The sequence below is a fragment of the Phodopus roborovskii genome, unplaced genomic scaffold (genome assembly GCF_943737965.1).
Source record: "Phodopus roborovskii unplaced genomic scaffold, PHOROB, whole genome shotgun sequence".
Taxonomy (NCBI): domain Eukaryota; kingdom Metazoa; phylum Chordata; class Mammalia; order Rodentia; family Cricetidae; genus Phodopus; species Phodopus roborovskii.
In genome coordinates, this window is record NW_026126549.1 from 15,900,352 (window position 1) to 15,914,716 (window position 14,365).

Here is a 14,365-nt window from a genome sequence, read left to right on the forward strand (position 1 = left end):
TATTAGCTGTATCTTTATGTCTTAGCTAGGTGATTGTTCTTGGCTTTGCAATGTTTAATTTTTATCTTTTTACAATGCACTTAATGAACACACAATTAATTTTTATCTTCTCATAGTTCACGATTAATATTCAACTCATTCCACTGTTATATAAAAGCACTGTACTTCCCATCCCTTTCTCTATATTATAAAGTCATGTAGCAATTAGCATAATAATATTACTCACAGAAGCTCAGTGTCTCTTCCAATATAGCCTGTTGCTGCTACTACAAAATAAGCATATCTTAAAAAGTAATAAAAGAGGAATGTAAATATACTGTAAAGGTGTATTTTAAGATTGTACCTGACTAATCATATCTCTCACTTCTTTTAAAATACAATCTTGACATGTCTGAGCAAAATATATTTTTCAGTGGACTAGTCTATGTGCATTAAATATAACTTTAGAAGATGTGTGATTGTTCCAGTGTGGGAACAATATTACTCAAGGCATGTCATCCGCATCCCAGAGTGATTTCAGTTATCCAACTTAAAAACCCAAGTTACTTAGTGTTAGAGAACACACTCTATTAACAAAGCATGAACTTCAAGAGTGTGAATAAAGATCAAAGAAACAGAAGGAAGTGAGGTTAAGCTGAGTCTATAATGAGGAAAAGAGAAGAATGAAAAAGTGAGGCAGGAGAAAACAGAAGGAGGGTAATTTAGAAACCAGAGTTCTCAGAGGAAGAACATGGAAGCAGGAGAAAGTTTCAGAACAGAATCAAACAGAGAGGATTGGCATAGGGATGGACAGAACAAAAGGCCATCCAGTATGGGGAGAGATGTGCTGGGTTCTTCCTGCGGTTTCTGTTTCTTCTGGGAAGCTGCCATGGGAGGTGTAGAGGATTCCCATAGGACCTCAGAAAGCAAGAACACTGTTCACAGTTAGGAGGGAAACCAGCAGGTGTCAAGAGGCAACCAGAAAACCTGGGCTTACAGCACAAAAACCAAGATAACATCATTTGGATTAAAGGGCTTCTTAATTCTTCCTTGCATAGCTGTATAACTCCTGGACATTCTGCCAGAGAGCATGGTGTCAACACTTAAGTAAATATTCTTAAATATTCTGTGCAGATAAAACTAGGTGCCAAGATGCTTATTTTGTTAAATGGATTCAAAACCTTCTTGCCTTCACACACTTTGGAGATCTCTAAATCCCCATTCCATTCAAAATAGAAATTTTCTTTTATTGTATTTTCTCCCATGTTAATGAAATAATCTTAATTATAGAAAAAATCATAATGATAATGGTGTTGAATTTATGTAGATAAGATTGTTTGGTCTGTTTGCCTGAAATTTTTAATGTCATTATTATACAGAATCTGTTTTGTTCTTTAATTTTACAAATTCACTTTCTACTGAAATGTATACTTGATGAGAAAAATTTCAAATCAGCATATTGTTGAGCCTTCTGCGTTAGTGCTTACCACAGATAGTTAACCTGTGATGTGGGAGTGAACACTGCTTGGGTACACATGTTGATAGTCACAGGACAATTGCATTCCAAAATATGTTTCCCTTATGTTAAATAAAATCATTCAGTTTGTGTAATGAACAACAATAGTGGCAGTAATCAAAGAAAATCGGGATTGTCAACAATGAAAAATAATGTCTCCTAGCAACCAAGTTCCCATTCCCTTTGTTTGCTAACAAGCCCTGGGCTGTTGTATGATGGTTGCTTCATTCCAGAGAACAGCATTATCAAAGACCATAGCAAAACCTCCTGCCTTAACTGGCTTAGATTTCCAATCAGATAGCATACAATTAATTTTATTAATGTTTTAGTCCTAATTCACTATGAATTAGCCATAACTATGATTTGTTATTGTCATGTTGTAAAAGGAATGGTAATGTGGAATAATTATTTGTTTAAATAATGGAAGCATTGGCATACAGATGCTACTGGAACAAAGTAAAAATTTATTATCATTAATAATAAGATTAAACAAAATCATATCCCAGAAGAGATCCCAGGAGGACCCTTCAGCTATTTTAGTTGAACTAGAAAGAATACTACTAATTAAGATATAACACAGACTGTCATAGCAGTAGACCATTAAACAGAGCCTAATAAAAGCCTGTATTGCCAACAGGGCTGCAATATGAGAGCATACCCTTAAATGAAATGAACCTGGATTGCAACATTACATATCAAACTTTGGCCTCAATTCTATTTGAAGCATCTGTACTAATTCCTTTACACCATTTAAATTCTCTCCCACTGCCATATTGCCAAATTCACAGGCACACACAAAATCAGAGTCCAGCATAATAAACCTGTCTATAATGAAAGAGAAAGCTATAGGAGTTGTGTAGTTCCTTCAAGCAGATTTCCAACTGGTGACTTAGAGATAGATTTGTGCTTATTGTCATTTTGTTTAGTATTTAATAATATTAGTATAAGGAGGGAAGTAATAGTCTCAATTTGATTCTATAAAAGTTAAAGCTATTCAAATTAGCATTCATTTTGTCTGCTACTTGTATTATTGAGCTGAAGTGAAAAATTAAGTGATATGATTTAAATTTATTGCAATAAAATCAAATTATTAAACCAAAATACTCTTTTTTTCCCTTAAGATAAAGTCTTCCTATGTAGCCCTGGCTGGCCTGGCATTTGCTGTGTAGGCAAATTGCAACCTATCTTTCCCTCCTGTGTGCTGGGATTAAAGGCACGTACCACACCTCCTTTTGACTTCTATATCTCTAATCAACTTCTTTCACTAAAATGCAATTTTCTCCTCTTACGTATAATTCTTGAATATATGTATATTTGCATATGTTTTAACAATGCCTTTCACTTTTGGTTTCTTTCATATTACTCTGAGAAATAATAAAAAAACTCCTATGATAGTATTGAAACCAAACTTTAGCATTACACTGTACATTTTACCTTTTCAAAGACAGTAAGTACCATTGCATATAAACACGGGGCTAAGTAGAATTAGATGAGAATGGGATTGTCTAAACCCTTGGGTTATGTTGTTCAAAATGTTATGAAGTAGAATGAAAAGTGCAGCATGGGATATATGATTTAAAACACATCCATTTCTAACAATTATTTCTCTATAAAATTAGTTTCTTCATCTCAATGAAGGGTTAGTAAAGTGCAGCAGGTTTTAGAAGTCATCTTTTACATTTGTCCAAATACTGTTTTTTATGGAAGATACTGAAAACAGAGTGGGTATAGTCAGCTTTTTGTTTATTTTGATTTGTGTGGACTTGTGTGTGTGTCTGTGCACATGAACACAGGTGCCCGCAGAGGTCAGAGAAGAAGCATTCTCCATGAACTAGAATCAGGGAAGATTGTAAACCTTAGGACACGTGAGCCTTCCAAATAGGACCCAGCCATTTGTCTGCAAGGTCTCAACCACATAGCAGCCTTGCCAGAGGCTCCTCCCCCAAGTCTGTTTTTGGGCAGAGGCTAAGAAACTCTGGTCAGGAAATGTGTCTATCATCTTTCAGGGACAATTGCACAGCACTGTAAGGATTCAGGCATTAAGCTGGCTTGCCCTTGTCACCTGGCAGAATGCACTCAGGCAGTACTGTGGTCAGCCCAGGGTTCCATGAGTACTAGTCTACAGGCAGGTGTCAAGGACCCCTTTAAAAGACAGACCCCGCCCACTTATGCTCTCTTTGTTCTCTCTCTCTCTCTCTCCCTTTCTCCCTCCCACCCATGCTTCCTCCCTACCTCCCCCCTCTCTTCTCTTCCCTGTGTACTTAGTCTCTTTCCTCTTCCATTCCTCCTTTCCCCTTTCTAAATAAACTTCTTACTCAAGCTCTGGCTGCCTGGCATGTTTGTCCCTCTGCCTCAGTCACCCTCACTTGCTATGAAATGCACTATGCTCTCCCACTGGTCCCTTACCTTGGGACCCCCATAAGGGACAGCCCCCCCTTCTTCAGCTTTATCTTATCATTAAATCAAAAGAACAACAGTCACCATGTCCATGGTTTTGATGAAGCTTTACAAAAATACCCATTTGTTGTCATACAATTGAAATCATCTGCCTCTCCATTCTTGAGACGGGTAAGCAAATATAAGAAACATTTATTTAATTGTTGACCAAACACAGTGAAACATTTGTCAAAAAAATAAGACCCGTGAGATTTGTCTTCTAAACTCTAACTAGGTTGTATGAAAATGATGTAATATCACATCGTGTGTGTGTGTGTGTGTGTGTGTGTGTGTGTGTGTGTGTGTAAGCTTAGATCTATGTTTTCAAATAATGTCCCCTCCTTTCTCAAAGATGTGGGGGATATCCTGTGAGAGCAGGAGAAGGTCTAGGGCAGCGACGTTGTGCCAGGAATTCTGTGGGTGCTGCTGCTAAAAGCAGGGTTTTCCCCTCAGGAAATTCATCAGCACTTACACATACTTCTATGCGTGCACAAGGCAGAGTGTCCAGTCTGTTGGGGACACATTATGAGGTAGAGGCAGAGTGAGTTCCTTCTTCCCATGCTGGAGAGAGCTTGGCTTGTGAACATCATGGGTGCCTCTCAGCACTGCTGCCAACTGGGTTCCGATAGGGTCCTGAACTCCACACAATGAATGGAATATGCCAAATGAAGCACAATTACCTTACTGACGTCACAGAGCTTTCAACTTGAATTTAATGGGGGAGCTTCTTCTTCTTGAAACAGAGAGCCCGAGTGTATGGCATTATGCAAATGACAACGCTAATCTTTTGCATTATACATAAGAGCTGCTTATTGTGCATTAACTAATTTATCTGACTACGAAGAGGCTATGAATGCTGATTTTCATTAAGCTCTTCATTAAGTGAAAATGTAGGCATGGCAAGTGCATACATTTGCATGTGCCTATCTTGTAAGGGCGAATAAATGCATATACCCTTCTAGTTACTAAGGATGTGCTTCTGTTGATGGAATCAATATGGTTTCTTTTTTTCCAGTTGTATCAATCAGTAAAATAAGAAGGAAAATTAAAAAAAAAATGAAAGGAAATGTTAAAACCCATCACATTTTTTATTATACAATATGGATCTAAAAACACAGAATACATAGTCTGATGTCAATAGTTTAAACCTTACATGAGTTGTCTTTTATATGTTGGTGACAATTTCATAATTACTATAAAAGCAGACGTTTAACATTTGAATACAACGTGACATTAAAATGTCACTTCTATTTTTAGATATGTTTAATTCTTTTCAGTAAAATAAAATAAAGAGGAGTAAAAATCATTTCTTACTGAATAGATACCCATTAATTTGGTTCAAATGTAGGCAGAGGTGTGTGGAGGCAGACATGAATAATGTTTATACAGTGCTCAAGTGCCTAGCTCATTAAAGAACACATTGGAAGCCAAAGCAGAAGCTCCACACAAAGAGCATCTTGGCAGGTTGTTTAGAATTTGACCTGCAACTTTTTATAAGAAAAGGAGGTAGAGCCCACATTGTATGTGCTGAGTGAAACTGAGATAAATTTGCATTGTTTTAAAACAAACACTTTAAGCTGATTGCTAGAAAGATGATTTTAGCAATGTAGTTATCCTCTCTCAATCTGGAGATGGATCAGAAATTCTTTTACTTACTAGGTTTCAAAGGGTTGGGAGTGGAGGAAGTAAAGTTGGCCTCCTTCCTTAAACATATTAGATGGAAACAATGAGGTCCGGGTGGGGGGTGGGCAGTGGAGCTGAATTCCCCCTCTGGCTTCAAACTCCAGTTCCCAGTTTTAGTTCATTAAAATTAATGATCCATCACCGCGTGTCCTGCTTGAGAACAGCTCACTCCTTTATCACCCAGGTAAACTAAAACACACATTACTATACATGACACAAAACCAGCCCTGGGATTTGGCTACAAGCCCAACTTAACTGCCGAATGTTTATTAAATTATTAAAATTTATGGGTTGATAGCACTCTCAAGCAATTTATTGTGGCTGTAAACCATTTTTAAGTTTTGAAAACACAATAAAGTTGATTTAATAATCCCCCTAATCTTATACACAACTTCCTCCAGAATTTTCTTCAATTATGCCTCATAAATTACAATTTATTGTGTATTAGAGCAACACTAAAAAACAAATAGTCCCTGAGAATTTCATCGGATTCTTTTACTGTGAAATATTTTCTAGGAAGCATAGCAAATTCACATGTGACCCCTGCCCTTGAAGGAGCTGAAGTTCAAACCGAAGCCACAAAGGATAGTTCTTTAGTCAAGGATAAGATCTGAACTCTTTGACTTGAGCCAGAATCCGGACTTTAATGAATGCCATAGCAGAGAGGTCAGGAAGAGAGAGAGGCGGGCCTAGGGAAATTCTCTCCACTATTAAAACAGTTTGAGTTGCAAAGCACCAGCACTATCACCTTTGTAAAGCTCTGGCAGAGAGCAAATGGCCTGAGAAGAGAAATTACAAAGAGGCAGTAATTGCAAGCATACATTGTATTTTCCTAGGGGGCAATAAATCTTTAGTGTAAGCAAAATTACTTAGATTTAATGACTTTTAAGTGCACATTCCATGCTTTTAAAAGCAGAATTTACAGTAGTTTAGGATTTCGAAGCCCACTTGGAGCATAATCCCTAGTTACAGAATAATCCAGAATTGGGTGTGCATTCAAAATGACTCAATTAAGGTAGAATGACCTGCTGGACCCAATGGGTCTTGTGACTTTTTTTTTTTAAACTCTGTTTTCATAACTGAAATAGATGCTTTGGAAGTATGAAGGGTTTCTTGGATGAAATGAAAAGAAAATATATTTATATCAGATATATTTACAGGCTAGAGCAAAGAGAAAATATGCAATTTTGCTTGGTGGAAAGGCGCTATGAATTCAGAAGAAATACCACATCTATGTTCCTTAAGTGCTTCAAGCATGTGCCCGATGCTCACTTTCCGTAGCTGGAAGCTGAAACCCCTATTCAAGCAAACCTGTCATTAACTCCAATTATGCTAAATCTGCAGCTGGTGATTTCCTGGGCTTGCAGAATCAGACCACAAAGCACAGCTGGCTCTACAAGAGCCTTTCAGTGGCAGAGAATTCCTTCTAAAATAGGATCTGCTCCTACGTGGGTGATGTACAGGATACGTTCTTTTTTTTTTTTTTTTTTTTTTTTTTTTTTTTTTCTTAGCAAAAACAATGGAAGATCAAGATAGGAAACTTCATGACAAAGAAGCCTTAACATGATGAAGAGCAGAGTGGGCCCCTAGTGCAAGTTTAAAGGCTAAGCTCCAACAATACACTCAACTAAGTTCCTGTTTTCTTCTCTCCTTATTTATTCTGCCCTTGATGTTTGGTGTGGTACACACCATCAGACGGGCATGCTGGCACACATTTCTTTTCTCCGTGCATCTGGACCTGTGCTCAGAGATTTCATTTCTACTTTAGGCACAGTGGCATCAAGAGTCAGCCAACCAAATTAACCTCCAGAATTACTGAGTAGTTTACAGATGGGTCCAAAGATCCTGACAACCAAAAGGTGAGAGCGTTGTTTGTGGCACCTTTGAGAATCATAAACAGAAGAGAAAGTCAGGTCAAAATTAGCATTAAAAAAAAAAAAAACTAGAAGAGAGCACAGTCCTCAACCATGCTGACATGCAAGGCAACACAGCACAGAAGTATGAGCAATGCAAATGACCTGTGAAGGTTTCAATCTGCCCTGCAGATTGAACTTCTAACCTTTCTCCCATCTCTGCTTGGCTTCCTTTCTTGGAAGTGCTTTTTCTTACCAAACTGTACTAGCTTCTGGAAGAACTATTGCATGCCCCATCCCAGCTTCTTGTTAGGGAAAGCAAGAGCCTGGAAACTCCATGTGTGTACCACCTGGACTCTGATATTCATTGCCGATAAGCCCACAAGTAAGAAACGTAGGCATTAGGTACATAGAGAAGCAAAGATGAGTGACTGAGAGGCCGCAGGAGGAGTTAGAAATAGTTGGCTTCTGTTTTTCCCTGGTGGGTGGTGAGTTCCTATGAGTTCTATAGATATATCTGGTTCCTGAATCACTTATACTCTCCTGTTAGAAGTTGGAGCTGGTGGTATACCTACACTTTGGGAAAAAAAGCCATCTCTCAAATAAGACGCTAAAAAGGAAGTCAGAAAGTGTGTTCAGCTGAATAAAAATGAAAACACGGTATTCCAAAATTAGACTCAGCTAATGTAGTCCTTGGGAGGAATTTTATAACAGTAATGGTTATATGAAGAGAGAGCCAAACCTTAAGGCAAGAACTTAAGAGTCCACTTTTAAGAAGTTAAACAAAGAAAGACTAAAGCCTCCAGCAGACAAACAATAAAGGACAAAAAAAAAAAAAAAAAAAAAAAAAAAAAAAAAACTGAAAGAGATTAGAGAAAATGTATGATCTTACAAGAGTAGTTCCTTGAGACACAAAACAGACCAAAAAAAAAAAAAAAAAAAAAAAAGTGAAGAAAGGGAGAGAGGGAGAGAGAGGAAGGGATGGAGGCAGGGAGGGAAAGGAAAGGAATGGGAAGGGAAGAAAAAACATTTTATTGGTCACTGTCATATCCTATGGACAATAAAGGAATGATAAAGAAGTGTGAAAAGTCAGAGTTGGGTGATGGCATAGTAAATGAATGATTTGTCTTGTAGGCTTGAGTACCTGAATTCAAGTCCCAGCACCCAGAACAACAACAACAACAACAACAACAAAAATGGAACATGATGACAAGTGCTCGTAATTCCAGCACTGGAGAGGTGGAGACAGGCAGATCCCTGGAACAGAGTGACCCTGGGGCTTAGATTAATGAGCAAATCTAAGGTCCCAGTGAGAAACCCAGAACACGTGGTATACAGGTCCTGAGGAAAGACAGCCATAACTGACCTCTGGCCTCTACATGCTCATGCACACATATGTACATGAACAAACACACATATAAGTACCCAAGCACATAGTTAAAAAAAAAAAAAAAGTAAAAGAAATGTGGTAAATCCTTCTTCTTCTAAATTGCATTTATTTACTTCTTATGTATGTGCTGTGTGTGGGTGGTGCACACTTGCCCCACACTGTGCTTTTGGGAATCAGAGGACAACTGCTTCTGCAATGTGGGTCTACAATTAGAACTCAGGTTATCAGACTTGGTAGCAGGATCCTTTACCCAGTTTACATAAATTGGATTTGTTTTCTTTGTGTATGTGTAGGAGAGGAGAGGGCACAATGGAAGGGAACACATGAGGAAGCCAATGAAGGACATTGGCAATCTTTATCTCAGCTCACCGTTTTGCCTTGAAATGAGGTCTGCTAATCAATTGTTTGCCATTTTGCACATGCTGGCTGGCCAACAAGTTCTTGGGATCCAGCTGTCTCTGGCCTCCCACTGTTAGAGGTGCAGGCACACATAGTCATAGCTAGGTTTGTATGTGGGACTGGATATTTGGACTGAGGTCCTCTTGTTTGATGAACAAACAAGCCAACCCACTGAACCAGAAGCAGCTCCCTAAACCCTGCACATACTGTTTGTTTGCTTGTTTGTTTGTATGTTTGTTAAAGCAAGCTTGGGGTGAGAGAGATGACTCAGAGCTCCTCTTGCACAGGAGTACAGTTCCCAAAGTCCAGGTCAGGTAGTTCACAGAGGCCTGTAACTTTAGCTCCAGGAGATCTGACACTCTTTCCTGGTCTCAGTGGTATACCCAAGCATATGTACATATCACACACACACACACACACACACACACACACACACACACACACACACCACAGTTTTTAAAAAGAAAACTACCAAATACCCTTTCCAGGAAGAAACTGAGAAGCCTAAAATCTTCATATTCATAAAAGAATTTAAATTCAAATTCATGGCTTAAAAATACTCAGGTTGTATAGTTTAAGATGTGTTACATTCTTTTATGCTGTGGAATATTTGTTTAAAGATGCAAACTTGTGTTACATTCTTTTATATTACATTTATTTAACTCTGTAGAGCTATGTTACTTTGCCTGCCTAAAACACCTAATTGGTTTAATAAAGAGCTCAATGGCCAAAAAGCTAGGCAAGAGAGAGAAATAGGCAGAGCTGGTGGGCAGAAAGAATAAATATGAGGAGAAACCTAGGGAAGAGAGCAAGGAGCAAAAAATAAAGGAGAAGAACAGGAGGATGCTAGGGGCCAGCCACCCAGCCACCCAGCCACCCAGCCACCCAGCCACCCAGCCACACAGCCACACAGGCACACAGCCACACAGCCACACAGCCACCCAGCCAGCCATAGAATAAGAAAGGAAGAAACATCTATAGAATAAAGAAAAAGTCCAGAGGCAAAATGTAGTTAAAGAGAAACAGGATAACCTAATTTAGAAAAGCTGGCTAGAAACAAGCTAAGCTAAGCTAAGGCTGGGCATTTATAGTAAGACTACATCTCTACCTATTTATTTGGGAGCCAGGTGGTGGACCCCAAAGAGTAAACAAAAACAAAACAACATCAAAAACAAACAAACAAAACTACATACTCACACAAAGAAATCAAATAAATTAGGTATTGAATTCTATACATGACTTTTTGCAAACTCTTCCAGAAAATTAAAGAAAAAAGCATTTCTAAAATTTCATTCTAAGAAACACCATTGTCCTAATAACCAGATCACCAAAAGGCACCATAATGTGGAAAGGTCCCACAATGTTAGAAAAGTCTCACAATGTAAGAAAGGTCCATGTCAGTACCTTCCATGGATATGAACTGGATAATAAACAAAACATTATGATATAAAATCCAGCCAAATACAAATAGGCTATTTCCTGACTGATTTTTTTTTATCACAGAATACAGCATTGGTTTAATATTTGAAAAATCAGTTGATGCAATGCACCATTTTAACCCCCCCCCTACACACACACACACTAAAACAAAAAGCCTTACACAATTTCTTCAATGGATATGGAGAAATGAATTGGCAGGGTGTGTGCTATGTGAACTATACCTTAAAGCTATTGTACTAAAATGAATGGACTTACCTAATTAAAGTTATGTTAAAATCAAATGTAGAACATCTTCAGGTACTCCATTTTCTCATTATTTTACAACATGGTATGTGCTCTGGCAGCTGTTTGTGTCTCCATGAAGAAGCCCAGTATGGCTAGTGCCTCTCTCTTCCGACTTCTAGATGTAGTCAATGAAGTGACATCATGCTTGTAGCTTGAACATGACCTCACAAAGATGGGCACATACCAACAGAGAGCTTGTTTTCACCCAGAGAGCTCGATAATTGTTTGCCAATGTGGATCTGTGATGCTGCCCCTCATCTGCATTCCAGTGACTGGGAAAGGTAGTTGAGAGTAGCAAGAACTGGTGAGAGAAAACATCACCAGACAGGAATCTTCTTTTTGCCCCAAAAAGGAATCAGGAAGGTTTAATCAATACCTACCTGGTTTGTACTCATCAGGAAGGAACTTTTTAGCTTAGAATCTGAAGCTGTGATCTAAGTACATGCTTTGGTTACATTACGGAATACTTCATGTCCATATTTTTTCAGTCACCTGTTTGTCCAAAAATGACTACAGATAGTCTGTGAGCCTTGGCCATCCTGGTCTGTGCGATATATCTGAGGTGCTTGGGTCCATGCATACCTATTTTTACTTCTGTGGTGCTGCATTGGGTAAGTGGCAAGTGTGTTCATTTTGACCCTTTAATATAAACAGCAAGAGTGTAAGCTTCTGAGTCTCTGTGTCTGCAAAAATTGAAGAACAATATTGATTTCTACTCCTGAAACAGATTACTTTTATAGCCTCCAGTTCTGTTGGGGTCCATCAGAGAAAAGACAACAATAAAAAAGGTATTAAATATCTGCCTTCCTAAGTTACCAAGGCTGAAAACCAAATGTTCCATTTATAATGTTCTGATTCTCAGTGCCCACATTGGTAAAATGGGGTTAATAATGACAGCCACCATTAGTGATTGTCATGTAGATAAAATGACCTAATCTGTGGCAGAAAATGGAGTGTTTGGTTCTTAAGCACTTAGTAAACATTTTCTATTTATGAATTTTCACTAGCAAGCTATACACAGGCAAACCCTGGTATTTACTGTGGGAACTCTTGGCGGATTTCCTTCTAGAAGTACATACCATATTTATTTCCCAAGATTCATGATGGCCATTTCCCCCCATGCGACTCCTTCATACTTATTTATGTGGGAAGTCCATTCATACACAAGACCCTTGCATAACCAGCTGGCTATTTGTATTTCAAGGCTGTCTGAAAGGGGTTGTCCCAGGAGGTGCATTTCCTCAAACACTGTAGAACTGTGCAGGAAGCAGCCCTCCTCTCAGAGCTCAAGACCTGAAGCAGTGAGGCCTTTTATCTTTAGCAGCCAACAAGCCCTCAGAACTCATGGGGGATAATTGCAATGTAATGCCTTACAGCTGCTTGCTAGGTAATTTACTCAGCTGCCACCACCTGGGGAGATTAGACAGGCTTTCCCCTCCTGACATAGGGCCCCTGGAATTTACAGTCTTTCCCCTTTCTCTTCTCAGGTGGTATCAGGGAAACCCCTAAGGGTTCTCTAGGAAGCCAGCCATTTCAACACACACAAGTTCTTAGCCCGAAGGAGGAAATGCTAGCAAACACACTCTAGTGGGCCAGGAAAACTTTTCAAAGCACAGCATGGCAGTATTTAAGGAGCCCTGTTATAGCTGAAGAATTACCAGGCTCCACCCAACCCACCAATCATTTCGTTGTTGTGTGAGCTACTGGGCCTTTTGGCAGTGCTATCACTGAATTTTGTCCCCAGCAATAGATGTATTAAAACCCTAACCCCAGAACATCATTGTGAACCCTTCTTTGGAGGCAGGTGGTCCTTAAAAAGGTAATGAAGCTAGGATAGTAATTATACATACGTTCTATATTAATGTATGAAGTAGGGGATAATAGTGGTGCATGCTCATCATAAGTTTGAAATACAAGCTAAAATTGGCATTGTGAGATTGTAATTCAGGTGACATGAAAATATCTGAGTCTACAGAGCATGACTACTTGTGTATTTTATTATTGTTGTTTACTGCTTATATTCATTACTGGGGGAAAAATGGCAAATTCCAGATAGGAAGTTAGCTATGGAAGGATGATCTCTCCAAGTTCACCAAACGCCTGACCACCATAGGGAAGTCAATGGGTGTCAGACTAATAGCCTCAGTTCTGAGTCATTTCATTGAGTTGTCTTCTCTTTAAACCTTTTCCCACTTTCATCCTTCCTTGTTCATTTCTGGCAAGCCTATTTGTCAGTATCACTGAGAGGTTATTCTCTGGGCGCTGGTGTTCCTTATGAGCTTTGTTAGTGGTTTTTCTTATTAGTTTTGATTTCCTCTCTTGAGGCCACAGAGCTTCCAGATGACCTATAGAAACAGTGTCAGAAACATCAAACCAAAAGAGTCATGAGCTCCAAAGCACTGTCACACATGCTGGAAAATAGGTGTGGGCTGGTCCAGGGGACTACTCCTGTGCCCCCCCCCCCAGTGTACTCTGCCTCAACTCATACTTTGGCTAAATAAAGGATCCTTTTGACTCTCAAGAGAGGAAAAGGGAGGCCTCAACCTGTCTTTTACATTAGCATATCTGATGTGCTTATGCTATCTGCACATGTACAGTCTTCACACTAGGGACAAGTCAGAATTCTGTTGCAATTACTCTATTATCTAGTTTTCAACTGGATACTGCATGAAAGTATGAACTTATATTAAACTTATGGAAAGAGTCAAGCTTAGGCATTCTGTCAAAAATCATATCACATGGTTTTATTGGTTTTTAATTTTAACATCAAGGAGATTCAATACAAGCTATATTCAATTTAAGCAAAGCAATGTGTAAACTCAAATCATTTTGTTACAGATCTTCAAGGACTTCCTAAGACAGTGGATATTATGAGATAGATTGATCAGAATTAAGTTCTGTTATTATAATTTTTAAAGACTGTGCTTGCTGATGACCCTCAATGAAATTTATGAAAACCTGGTCATATAAATTTATTAGGGTAATATAATCTTTTCTTTAAAAGTTCCAATAAAACTAATTGCTGTATTGCTATAACTATACCAATCATTTTTCTCACAGATCTGCCAATCTTTAATTGCCATATTGTTGTTTTATTTTAATATTAAGGATGTTAAAATTGCTGTTTTATTTTAACAACCCCAGCCTCCAGAAATTATTATGGTAGTGTGTGTATACACACACACACACACACACACACACACACACACACACACACACATATGTAGAGAGAGAGAGAGAGAGAGATTGAAGACCAAGGTGGTTTCAGATGAGTTTTCAAGTCAAAGCAGACACAGTGTTCCAATGACATGTCACTAAATAGAATGATTATTTGTACTTCTGTGTGGAATTCTCTAAAAGTGCAGCTTTTAAGTAGACAGATGC